Source organism: Pelmatolapia mariae, linkage group LG23 (genome assembly GCF_036321145.2).
Source record: "Pelmatolapia mariae isolate MD_Pm_ZW linkage group LG23, Pm_UMD_F_2, whole genome shotgun sequence".
Taxonomy (NCBI): Eukaryota; Metazoa; Chordata; class Actinopteri; order Cichliformes; family Cichlidae; genus Pelmatolapia; species Pelmatolapia mariae.
This window is the reverse complement of record NC_086246.1, coordinates 7,630,705-7,644,274: the sequence shown is the minus strand read 5'-3', so window position 1 is coordinate 7,644,274 and position 13,570 is coordinate 7,630,705. Positions and strand designations below refer to the sequence as shown.

The following is a 13,570-nucleotide window of genomic DNA, read 5'->3' as shown; positions in this document are numbered from 1 at the left end:
GAGTTTTCTCCAAGCACGACATCCCAGTGTACTTCAGACCCAGCAACACACTCAGACAGAAACTGGTTCACCCGAAAGACAAAACTCCAAAACACAGACTTAACAACATGGTGTATGCTGTACAGTGCAGCGAGGAATGCCCAGACCTCTACATTGGAGAGACCAAACAGCCACTTCACAAGCGCATGGCACAACATAGAAGAGCCACCTCCACGGGACAAGACTCAGCAGTCCATCTGCATCTTAAGGATAAAGGTCACTCTTTCGAGGATGCCAATGTTCACATTTTGGACAGAGAGGACAGATGGTTTGAAAGAGGAGTGAAAGAGGCCATCTATGTCCACTGTGAGCGACCATCTTTGAACAGAGGCGGTGGTTTACGACACCAATTGTCTGCCATCTATAATCCAGTTTTGAGATCCCTTCCCAGACGCCTTAACGCCCACTCACATTCTGGGCCATCTGACCTCAGGAATTCACATGATAGGGTGGGGCCAGGTTTAACAATGAGCTCACCCGAAACCCTGGCTGATTAGGTCCCACACCCGCTTTCACACCTTGGCTCATGTGATTAGAGGATCACCAGGGGGTCCTTTGTCCCTCTTTGGGGGGATTCTCCCACTGGGTTTAAATCTGGGACTCTCGGCCATTTGACCTTAGAACTGAAGAAGCTTCTCGGATGAGAGGTGAAACGTCTTCAAGCAACTTTAAGAAGTCCAGACGCTTTTCTTTCCAAGCTCCTTAGACTATTGTATCTATTGTATCTGTTCCATCATAAGAAATGGAACAGATACAATAGGGCCTTTGCACTGTCAGTGGCCTGGGCCCTAATGAGGTAATTTAACACTATTAGCACTACTGAAATATAACTACTGTATAACTAAAAACTAGATATACTAGAAATAACTCAAAAACAAAAAACTAACAAAACCGAAAACAAAAGTCTCTATAATATAACAATACCCAAAAAACACAAAACAAAATCCATCGACTGTGACAGAAATAATTCAACCTCCTGAAATTTTCCTAATTATTTAAATTTTTGGTATCACATTACAGATCATTTTGACACTTTTTGTAAGTATTGTACATAAGAACTAAGCAATCAGATAATTCTTAAAGACAGTAAGTGTTTGAATTGTTTGTATTGATAATGAAAACAACAGATGACTCTGGACTTGAAGTACTCCTCTGAGGTAGTTTCTTACATTACGTGACATTATGCCATTTTATTATCCAAGGTTGAGCCTATATGTTACAAGATCACCAAATATGCATGTGTCCTCTCTCTCTCTCTCTCTCTCTCTCCCTCTATATATATATATATATATATATATATTCCAATACTTTCATTGGTGTGCCATAGGGTCAGTTATGTTACCTCATTTCATGATTGCAATTGACTTGCAATTATAATAAAATATTCTAGGAATTTTAATAAATAAATAGATCTGTTTTCTAAAACACATTCATGGATGTACATATGGTGGAATTGATATAGTGCACTTTAATTGAGCAAATGAGCAATTAATGAAGTCTGGGATTGTCAAACACCCAGTCATTTTATGTAATGCTGCATGTAGTGTTAATATCATTTCATTCATTAAATAATTCCTGGTGTAACATGGCACATGGCTAAAATGCTCTGGGGGAGGTTGTTTTGTATGTGAACTGTGACCCAGACACTGTGTTACTTGCATTGCGTTGGAGGCTGTGGGGATTTTATTTCCAGTTAATGATCTTGTAAAAAGGGAGTGGCCTGGCATGGTCCATGGAGTGGTGAGAGTCACAAGCTAGTTCCATTCTTTTGCTTCCTTGGGCACTGGCTTTCCTTTAGCCTGTCTGTTTGTGTAAATATATTTTTTTTTCTTTTGGGACTTCTTAAATAAAGCTTTAATAAATTAATAAAGCCCCACTCTCTCTGACATACACAGACTTTCTCTTGTTTCTATGTCTCTCTCTCATTGACTCCCCCATGGTACAGCTGGTGGGTCATCTTAAGCTGGAAATAGCATTCAGCTGGCCTCATGAACGGCTGTTGCACAGTGTCAGATAGCCTAGTTTGGGAGAGTGCCATACCTTCTCTCTATCTCTATTTTCACTTTCTTTTACTCCTCTTTTTCCAACCTTTTTTACTTGCTTTCCCACGCCCTCTCTCTTCCTTCCACTTAGTTTACATCTTCTCCTCTGCTCCCCATCAGCAGATTCTTTTTCTCTGTCTTGTTCTTGTGTGCCACCTTCCTCTGTCTCCCTGCGTTATATTTTACCACCCGATCTATTTTTCAGTGTATGACTATGGCTGTCTGTCAGAGGCCAAATCCAACAGTCTGTCTCCATGCTCTGGGCATCTCTGCAGATATTTAACATACCAAGCTATAAATGCTTGTATCCAGGGGTCTAAAAAAGACCCAAAACACACTGAATGGAAAACAATTAGAAATTTCCTGTTGTTGTCTTTCCTAAATATTCTATAAAAATATTGTGAATATATCCAGAAAACAGCAATTCGATATAATTTTCCCACTCTGTTCTGTTTTTATTTTATGGTTGTTTAACATCACAAAATGTTGAACAATTGATATAAAAAAAGACCATCTGCACAGCTAAGAAAAATATACCAGCTTACACATAATATTTTAATACAGATGCAACAATTATTAAACCTCACAGGGCATATTTGTCAGACCCACAGAGGTATGAAAACCATAAAATGAATGCCTGTCTTACAACTACAAGATAACTGAAGAGAACAGTCAAGACATACAATAAACTGCAAATGCTCATGTCCAAAATGTCTGTGAGGACATTTATCAAAGTAAGGTTTGTGAGTCTGTTTTGCAATATGGTTGTCCATCTTGATACTCGGATGGTTAGTGTGTGTGTGTGTATGTGTGTGTGTGTGTGTGAGTGAGTGAGTGAGTGAGTGAGTGAGTGAAGGATATGAAGCTCCTTAATCTGCTGCTCTTCTGTTGTGCTATAAAAAGAGCACACTCATAACATCATAAACACACACACACACACATTTAATAAAGGAGAGATATGCATTGGCTTCTACTGGTGTCTAACCTTCAATGTTATTTAACCATGATGCTTTTCAAGGGGAAAAGCATATTTTTTGCTTTTCACTTTATTTATAATTTTTCTGTAAAACATAACAATAGTGTTAGTGTTTTAATGGTTTTAATACCATCTATGTATTTATGTATTTATTGCATATCATCCTGTGACCCAGCCTATTCATTTATGTCCTCTGCAGTAGACACGCAAATCACAAAAAGAAGTTAAACTTAAAGATACTTTTTTTCCTCGGTTCTCTGGAGGATATGGTATGGCGGTTCTGTGATGTCTGTCTTTTGCAATGGGGCTGCTGCAACTCCCACAACAGCCCCACTTCCCACAGTCTTGACCTGTCCAGGGTGTACCCCCCTCTGGCCTAATCAGAATCAGAAATACATCATTAATCCCGAAGGAAATTATAATGATGGCTGGGATGGGCTCTAGTCTGTCCACCCACGTCCCTAAATTGGATAAGCAAAAGAAAATGGATGGATACTATATTAATAGATTTTTAATTACAAAAAAATTAAGTTAAAGAGTAAAGTAAGAACCATCCATCCATCCAATTTCTTCCAATTATCAGATGCTAGGTCTCGAGGGCAGCAGCCTAAGCAGAGTGGCCCAGGCCTCCCTCTCCCCAGCCACCTCCTCCAGCTTATTCAGGGGAATACCGAGGCACTCCTGCCCCAGCCAAAAGGTATAATCTCACCAGTCTGCCCCGGGGCCTACTTCCAGTGGGACATGCCCGGAACACCTCACCTAGGAGGTGGCCAGGAGGCATCCTAATCACATGCCTGAACCACCTCAATGGGCTTCTTTTGATGTGGAGGAGTAGGGGCTCTACTCTGAGCTCCTCTCAACTGACTGAAATCTTCAACCTAACAATAAGGGTGAGGCCAGCCACCCTTTGGAGAAAGTTCATTTTCAGTCACTACGTAGAGTAACCACATTACAAAGAGAACCATAAACAAAATTTTTAGCAGTATACTATAGTAATTTACTGCAGTAGCAGGGATTTAAAAGCGAAGGTTAGAAAATTCAATTTAATCAGATATAATAATCAATAATGCAACAAAACAGGAAAAATACACTTAAAAAATGCAGGATTTGCCAAAACACAGTCTTCATCTTCATCCTGGCATTGTTCCCGCTGGTGCAGGGTGCGCTCTTAGGCAAAGGTTTCTCCATTTGGTTCTGTCCAAGGCGTCCTCGAGTGATGCGTTGACGGTCTTAATGTCTTCGTTGATTTTGTCCATCCACCATTTCTTCGGTCTGCCTCGAAGCCAGCGTCCTTCTGGGTCGATCCTCATAAGTGTTTTTGCTACAGAAAAAAATGAGTATAATACCTACTTTTTTGCTGGGTATCTACTTTTTCCCCAAGTCAACATTAGGTTGTGTTGCTGATGAATCAGCATATGTCTGCGTTAGCTTAGTGAGATTAGAAGAAAAGAAGACGAAAAGATCAGTCTGTGAGTTTGAGTCACCCTAGTGAGCTGTACGTTTCCCTGACTGAAAAATTGAGTCAGAGGCTCAGGTAATAACATTCATGGACAGAAGATGGCAGCAAAGACAGCTGCCACCATTAAAATTGAATCAAATGAAAAAGTCTCTTTTTAAAACTTGTTTTTTTATTTAATCTTTTAACTTCATGCACACTGCATCAAGCAAAATGAAATTATATGCAACAGTCTCTGACTTGAATGAATTAGTTTTACATTTAAACCTATTTTCTGTATATAAAATAAAATAATTTTTTGTGTTTACACTTGCTCTTTCAAATAGATGCAAGTAAAACACAGCAAAAAATAAATAAAATCAAAGATTCAGCGGCACATAGTCCTGTCGCTCCTTAATTTATTTTCACCTGTTTAGCAGGAGTGGGGCCGGTGGAGGTTTGCCCGGTGCCACAGCAGAAAGAAGTTTTCTTCCCACGCTGATGTTTTTGTCACTTTTTACAGAGTCAAACTCAAAGTAATGTGAGTACTTCCATGCTTTAAACGCTGCATGATCTTACTCTCTCCCGCACTCTATATATATTATCCATTGTTGATATGCACACGTCTGTTGCTGCCATGGACATCGCACGCTCGTACGTCATTGTCATGACACTCTCACAAACAAAATCACAGCTTAGTAATGAAGTAACGCAATCTGCTTAAGGGAAAGTAACAGTAATCTAATTACTTTTTTGTAATAGTAAAAAGTAGGACTTTACTCGTTACTTGAAAAAGTAATCTGATTAACGTAACGCATTACTGCCCATCTCTGGTGGTAAGTAAGTAGGGGAGTGATGGATTAATATCCATCACTCATGCACACACAATCAGTTGGGGTTGGGTGAAGGGTTAATTGTATGAGTCGTATGTTTGTGTGAGGGCAAACCTGTGGGGCTCTACAGAGCAGAAGGAGGATTTGGGTTTGGTGGAGTGGAGCAACTGATTGCATGTTTGTGAGTCTGTAGGGATGCTGTAATGAGTCTGGTAGTCTAGGATCCCAGCAGAACTCACTTCCTGCTCATTTCTTTACATACACACACACATTTGCTCATACAAAAAACCCTTTCTGGGTTAGTAGGAGGATACGTTTTTCCAAATGAGGTTGTATACCATTCAGATAGAAGTAGTGCTGACAGCTGTTGGTAGGGCTCACACTGATCAGTCAGGTTAAAAGAAGATTGACATTATTTTTTGTTGTGGCTGAAGTTCACCACAAACTAGTGCTGGATTGGTAATCAAATTGTGTGCAGATGGGTCAGTCTAATTTTGTAAAAATTTTGGTCAATAAACGGCAGTTAAAAAAAAAAGTATGGAAAGCAACATGGGATTAGTATCTTGCCCAAGCATATATGGCATGCAGACTGGAGTAAACTGGGTTTGAACCACGAACCTTCCAGTTAGTAGGCGACCTGCGCTACCACCTGAGCTACAAATGGAAGCAGATTTTTTTTTATATCAGTTATTTTATTGGTACCAAAGCTTGACTGGTAATCTGGTGGGCCAACACACATTTGAACCAATGGGTCAATTTGTAGGCCTGGTGCACAGCAACCCTTCAAGCAGTGACAGCAGTCCATTTGTTCATTTTCATTACTAATACTGTATTGCCCAATCAAATCCTTAACGATCCTATCCTATTTTCATTTCTATTTTACTATTATGTCCTCCCTTTTTTGCACAGTGGTGTCAGATACAAACCAAACACTTCTAATCCCTCTCAGTTCCTCACATTTCATCTCACATCAGCAATGTTTTTATTTTTAGCTCCTTAAAATTGTGTCACAAGGGAGATGAAAGCAAAGATGAAATGGGAGAGATGGTTTTGAAAATAAACCAGTGAGGGGGAAAAGAGAGCAAGTGAAAGAGGCAAAGGAGAATGGAATGTTGAAAGGATGTAGAAAGGAGTGAAAGATGGATGAATGAGTGAAGATTAGAAAAAAGGAAGTGATTAAGCCCAAGATTTGTCAGAAGGGACCACAAGCAGATTTTAGATGAAGAATAAATTGAGGCCTGTCGTGGCAAAGGTTGAAAGACCAGACAGGAAGAGATTAGTCATTTTCCCCTCGCAGCTCCTTAAATGGAGGGGCACAGAGGTCTAGAGATGGTGCATGAGCTGATGGGAGGGCGATAAAGAATGAGTTTTGTAATCACTGTTAAACATGGGAAACAGTGAAGGACTATGAATGTTATGTGGGTCTCTGAGCTGGTAAGCAGATAGTGTCACTCACTAAACATGTGTTGTGTTAAAAGGATCCTAGAGGCCAAATACTCTGATTTTTCTTTTGCTCTTCACTTTTTAAGTGCGTGAGGTAGCAAAACGTAAGCAGCAAGTGATAGGAAGAAAGCATCAGCAGACTGTTGGAGTTTCTTTTAAGTGTCCCTTATTTTTCTGGTGTCGCCTTTCAACATTTGTTTCACAAAACATAAGACCCTGACCCATTGAGAAAACAGGGTAGACTAAATAACACAGTCTAGACAAAGAAACCGGAATAAAATCATTCTTCCACTTAACAAACTCATTCACCTAACTAAACGGTTTGAAAAGTCAATCTCTTCACAAAATCCTACTCATGAGGTTATTTTAAAGGAAATAAACAATTTTACAGAAAAAAAACACCCCTTCATTTGGTTACACCCAATTGACATGATCAATGACATAATATCCTATATAAACAAGAAGTACTGGTGCAGCCCTTCCCACATACCTGTTTCACATATAGGACCTGCACAAAGGAACACACAATGGTAAGTACAACCAAACTACATAAAAGAAACCAATGATTTGTGACATTTAGCTTTAAGAACATTTGCACTACTGTAATGAATGTAACCAATGCTACCACAAACACACCCGGGATGGTATGCAGAGCCAAGGTTACATGTGCAGTGTCTACATTAAAGCATTATGATTGACTATAAGACGGTGGTGCCCAAACTTTTTTTGCTAGGCCCCCCTTTGTTTTACAAGAAAAATGTTTTTTAAGGTAGACAACGTATTATTTTACCAAAATCATGATAGAAAAAACCAAATATATTTGTCAATTATACAGCAATTTAATGTAAAAAATGCAACTTGCCATAGCTTTTTACGGATATTTGCAGTAAAAAAAAGTTATAATACAATAATATTTACAGTAATTTGTTGTTAATTTAACAGTAATAGGATAGACCCTATTATTGTAAATAACTGTAAAAATAACAGAAATATGTTAAACCTTATTAAAACCTTTGACAGTAAAAAACACTGTGAAATTGTATAACAAATTACAGCATTTTATTTTGACCAGATACATTTTACGGTAAATTCCTGGCAACCACAGCTGCCGGTATTTTACCGCTAAAAATACAGTACAATATGAGGAACATAAATGGTTTACCGTACATTTTACATTTGCAACCGCTAAATATAGAAAAACCTAAAGATGCTCATATATAACCAAGGTAGTGAATATTACTGATAAACAATGAGAAAATATGACATACCATTTGAAAACAGACTAAACATATCATTTTCTCTATTCCTACAAAACAGCATAGATCTTGAGAATACAGCATGTGTCCATATATATGGCTGGTAATCCATGGAGGAATGAATAAACATGAAACAAAATATTACCTGCCCCTGACCTATCAACAGTAATGAGTCACTGGGTCCTGCCTTGGTGAAGGAAAGGACTCAGTGGAGTTTCTAATGCGCATGGTGTCGAAGATACAAGCTCTGCAGGAGTACTTCAATGTCCATCAGGAGTTCACTTTGGACTGGCAGGATCCCCTCTGCAGCAAAAAATGGACAAAGTTTGATCAGTGCTTGAGCAAAATGCACAGAAATGAACAAAACGTGCTGCCAAAAACAGATCTAATGATAAATGATTTCTTAAGTGTAAAATATACAGTTCTTAAAGGATAGCTATTGTCAAAATGCAACCTGGGCTGTTTTTTTTTTTTACTGTAAATGAGACAAACATATATCTAAAAGCATAATTACGACAAACAAGCCGTTTTTGAGATTGACCGTGATTTTGTTTTGTGGTCAATAGCCAGTGAATGGGAATACTAGGGGGCCGGGGCATAAATTTGAGCGCATCAAAATCGATACAGTAAAAAAAAAAAACAGCCCAGGTTGCGTTTTGGCAATAGTTATCCTTTAAATCTACTCAGGGCTCTAGACTACCGTATTTTCACGACCATAAGACACACTGTACTAAAAGGCGCAGTCACAGTTATGTGTGCCATTACTGTATTGAACACACACATAAGGCGCACTGGGTTATAGGGCGCATACAAGTACCGTATGCTCAGGTTTACTCCCGCTTAAAAATAAAGCGGGAGTAAACCTGAGTTTGGTACTCACATTTCTATTACCGGTAATCGTCGTCATCAACAACACACAAGCGTGCATATTTAAAAATAAAGCAGGAGCAAAACTGAGTTTGGTACTCACATTTTTATTACCAGTAATCGTCAACAACACACAAGCATACAAGCGTGCGTATTTAAAAATAAAGCAGGAGCAAAACTGAGTTTGGTACTCACATTTTTATCATCAATCAAACCCATCGAAGTCCTCATCCTCTGTGTCTGAATTGAACAGCTGCGCTAAATCTCCATCAAACATTCCAGGTTCACTTTCACTTTCTTCACTGTCAGAGTCACTTTCCGTGCCGTGCGGCTCCTCGGAAATGATGCCGGCTTTTGCGAAAGCTCGAACAACAGTGCCAGCAGACATGTTAGCCCAAGCATTTACAATCCATTCGCAAATTGTGGCGTAACTCGCCCGGCGCTGCCTTCCACTCTTGGTGAAACTGTGGTCTCCATCGGTTATCCATCGCTCCCACGCCGCTCGCAGCCTTACTTTGAACGGGCGGTTCACACCGATGTCCAGCGGTTGGAGTTCCTTTGTCAGGCCTCCCGGAATGACAGCAAGCTCACAGTTCATTTGTTTCACTAGTTTTAGTTTCACTTTACTAGCACAACAGTAAAAGAAGACTTTTCATACCCCGTTGTGCGTATCGCTACCGTGCTGGTCCCCTTCTTCTCCACAGTGTGACTCACCGGGATGTCGAAAGTGAGCGGCACCTCGTCCATGTTTGTGATGTGGCTGGGCTGGATGTTTTTGTCGCCGATGTGTTTGCTGCAGTAGGAGCGGAAGATGGCCAGCTTTTCATTATAATCCGCTGGAAGTTGCTGCGCTACCGTAGTCCTGGTCCGGATGGAAAAATGGCACCGTTTCATAAAACGAAAGCACCAAGACGGGCCTCCTTGGAAATGTTCAATTTTCATTTCTTCAGCTAGTGAAACTGCTTTTAGCCGAATGGTGACTGTTGAAACGCTTCTCCCGCTCGTTCTTTGCTCGATGATCCACCGCTCGAGTCTTTCCTCCAACTCGGGCCACCTCGCCTTATGTCCGCGGAAACTCAGCTGTGTTTTCTTGACCTGCTGCAGCTCGTTTTTCAGCTTCCTCCACTTGCGAACCATCGATTCATTAATCTTAAATTCTCTCGCGGCTGCTCGATTTCCATGTTCCCCCGCGTAGCTGATGGCCTTCAGTTTAAACTGTGCTTCGTAAGCGTGTCTCTTTGCCATTTTCAGGGTTGTTAAAACAACGATGTTCTGCATATAACGCACATACCTGTTCTTTTATACAGGTATGTGCGATCGTATATACCGCTACAGTCAAGACCCACACTTCACCCTTTAGCGTTCTCATGGTGTTCTCTACTACGTCCTCATTACAACACACAGGGCGCACTGCACTATAGGGCGCGCCGTACTTTTTGAAGAATATCTAAGACTTTAAAGTGCGCCTTATGGTCGTGAAAATACGGTAACTTTTTGACATGGGCGCACCGGTACGCCTAACTTTAAAAATTTAGGCGTACCGGCACAAAAGTTAGGCGCACTCAAATTTTTGAACCGCATCGCTTATCACTGCAGTTTTACATGTGCACTTTCTTTGGGGGGAAGTCCATACAGACAATATTCATTTCTAAATTATTAACTAACAATCTTGTGCTTAAAGTGCTTTGTCAATATTGTAGAAAATGTTAAACTTAATCATCATCTTGGCCTGACGACCTGTTTGCTGCTGCCTGCTGCTGAAAGGCAGTGGGGAGAGGGGACACTTGGGCAGTGCATTTATTGCAGCATATAATGTGTTTTCTGGATACACTGTGCTTTTTCAGCATTCAAAGATTGATGGCACCGTGTCAGAGCTGGCTATGAATTTCAGACGGATCAGGCCTTAACTTAACAAAAAAGTTATCAATAGTTCTTTTCATCTTTTCTTATTACCCACAGCTACATCCACTTCTGTCGGGCCTAGGCTGCTCACTAGGGCTGGGTATCATCACTGATTTCTATAATCCATGCGATTCCGGTTCTCAAAGTCCCGATTCGATTCAGTTTAGCCTCAGACAGTCAGAAATATTATAATTCTGATCATTTATCAGTACTGATACATGTGAGACTTCATCCGAATTGTGAACATCACAGCAGATGCCTTTGTGTCAAAGTAACAGAATAAAACACAGAAAAACATGAAGGAGATTTTCCTGGTCTGGTTTTTTATAGCAGATAACCTTAAAAATATTCTGCAATTTTGCATAATTTTAAGAAGTTTAAATTTCTTCAGTATTGAACAACAGAAATTAGGCTTTCTTGTCCGAGGTCATTTAAGTGAAAAAAGAAAAAGACCGCGCTGTAAACAACGGTAGACTGGTGGGTAGTAAGCGAATGAATAATGCAGAAAACAGATTTGAGACGGGAAACTGTTCTTGAAGTACAGAGAGAGAGAGAGAGGGAGCTGTGCATGAAGTGTGATTTTTATCGTGGTGGAAGCAAAACAGCAAAAGTCAGAGGGAATTCATGACGACATTGATCAAATGTGAAGCGTAGTTTGCTGCTTCTTTTGCTGCTGGCTCGGCGAATTTTGGTTGGAGAGAGACAAAACCTGCAGCTCAGAATCAGCGCAAAAAGACGGAAACAGCGCGGACCCGACGCATCAGAATCGCTAAGCTCCGACAGCGTGTCCGTGTTCGGGCCGTGGGGTGAGAAAGCCGAGAAAGACAAAGCTGATTCTGATGCGTCGGGTCCGCTCTGTGTTTACGTCTTTGTGTGGAATCCGTTAATGAATTGATATCGCTTTATTCAAGCTACTCACCTCTCTCTTCCACCTGCACTTTCAACTGGACCACGGCCAATCAGAGAGGTCTCGCCCCTGACTATCTCTGATTGGTTTAGTCCGCGATAGGGCATAATGTGTGTCTGTTGTTGACCACATGGAGAGTTGCAGGGATTTCTTTTTTGTTTTGTTACCTGAAAATATTTTTTTTTAGTCGCACCACTGAAAAATTTGGTCGCACTCTAGAGCCCTGCTACTTATGTAAAAGTGATACATAGACAACGCAGCCCTAATCACAATCATAATTTGTTGGAAAACGTATTTAAGTTTCCTATTGATTTATCATAGAACTTGAAGTTAATGGCTGAATGCATGGTGATGAGACCTATCATTCAATCTACATTTTATAGCGTATGAAACTGCTCACCTGGACATGAACCTGAGCTCGGCCGATTAAGATTAGTGTCTCCTGTCCATCTTTCTTTAGCAAAACTTGAATAATACCACTGCTTACCTCTTATTGAATCTTTGGGTGCAGACTTAATTGAAGAGCCTCGTATAAACAGGCAGGGTGTGATGTTTAGGGAAACCAAAGAATACAGGTGCCATCATTTCTGCCAGAAGACTCATGGGGTGCAACGAAGCTTTCATTGTGGACTGGCTAGATACCTTCTGCATTCAGAAAGAAAACAAGAAGGGCATACACCATAAACAATAATAACTGACAAAAATAATGAGACAAGAAATTAAAGTAACAAAATAAGTGCAAATCAAGTTTCCCTGTGTTGCAGTGTAGCTGAATGTTTTTCAACAATTTGATTTACGGTAAAACACATACCAAATATTTCCAGCCAAGGTTTGTTTCAATCTTCAGCATGTTTTTCCTGCCATTGTCTTGAAACTGTTTCATCTGTCCCTCTCATTTGATGCTGTTTACAAAAACAAAACAGCAATATTGTAAAGGGAAAAAGGAAAATGAATTTAATGGAAAAAAAAGAAAAAAAGATTATGACCTGAAATCTCACCATTTCCTGAGAGTCACAGGTCCTTTGAGTATCCTTATGGTTTCTGCTCAAATTCAGTGTCTGAAAAGGGCAGGAACAAAACAAACTTTTTTAATCATAATAAAGACAAAATAAGATTTAGAGACAGACAAAGAAATGTGTAAAATATTAACATTTATATTTAAATATTTACACCGAAAGAAACAACGTGGCTCATTCCGATGCAGTTTACAATGAAGCACGTAGCCCCTTGATGACTGAACTACCTTACCACAGAAATGACAGGTTAACATAACTCCATGTACTTTGGTAATTCCTCCCTAGCAAATTAAGCACGCCAAACACAGAAACTAATCCAGAGCAATGCTTCCCTCGGGACAGTAATGCTAACTCAACTCACAAATGCTAACTAAATTCACAACCTCACTCATAAAAAACGAACTGCTAAAATTATCTATAAACGCTGGGCTGGTGGATTTTTATAACAGAGATAACTTGAAGTTGCATGTACTCACCTCACCTCGAACTAATTGTAAGCTGCCAGGATGTCTATAAATTCCGAAGATGCTGTGGTCCAAGCAGCAATAAATGGCGCTAATATACGAGTTCAAAACTGTGTCCATTAGCCAACTTGAGTCTCCTGCATGAAAAAAAGAGCAGTTGGCACACAGCTCAGCAGCGCGCCGCGCTATTGGTCATTTTCAGGTGACGTCATCCCGCAATGTAATGTCGCTCTTTGTTTCTTTAGGAGGAGGTTAGAATTTGATCAGAAGTCACGTCTGCAGACTGCTGCAGCCACGTCTTGCCTTGCTTCCCCTTTTTTTGGTGAAATGGTTCGCTCATACTGCACAATGTTGCTACCAGAATTTTTTTTTTCTGTACACAGTTTACCA

General features: G+C 40.1%; 1 long non-coding RNA gene across 1 annotated transcript; it reads right to left on the bottom strand.

Annotated features, from left to right (window-relative positions):
* Positions 1 to 12,101: 12,101 nt before the first annotated feature.
* Positions 12,102 to 13,229, bottom strand: LOC134621007 (uncharacterized). The gene is made up of 4 exons (XR_010092173.1): positions 13,193 to 13,229; positions 12,699 to 12,758; positions 12,512 to 12,602; positions 12,102 to 12,345 (listed from the first exon to the last, which is right to left on the bottom strand). It is a non-coding gene; the product is annotated as an uncharacterized LOC134621007 (long non-coding RNA).
* Positions 13,230 to 13,570: the final 341 nt, after the last annotated feature.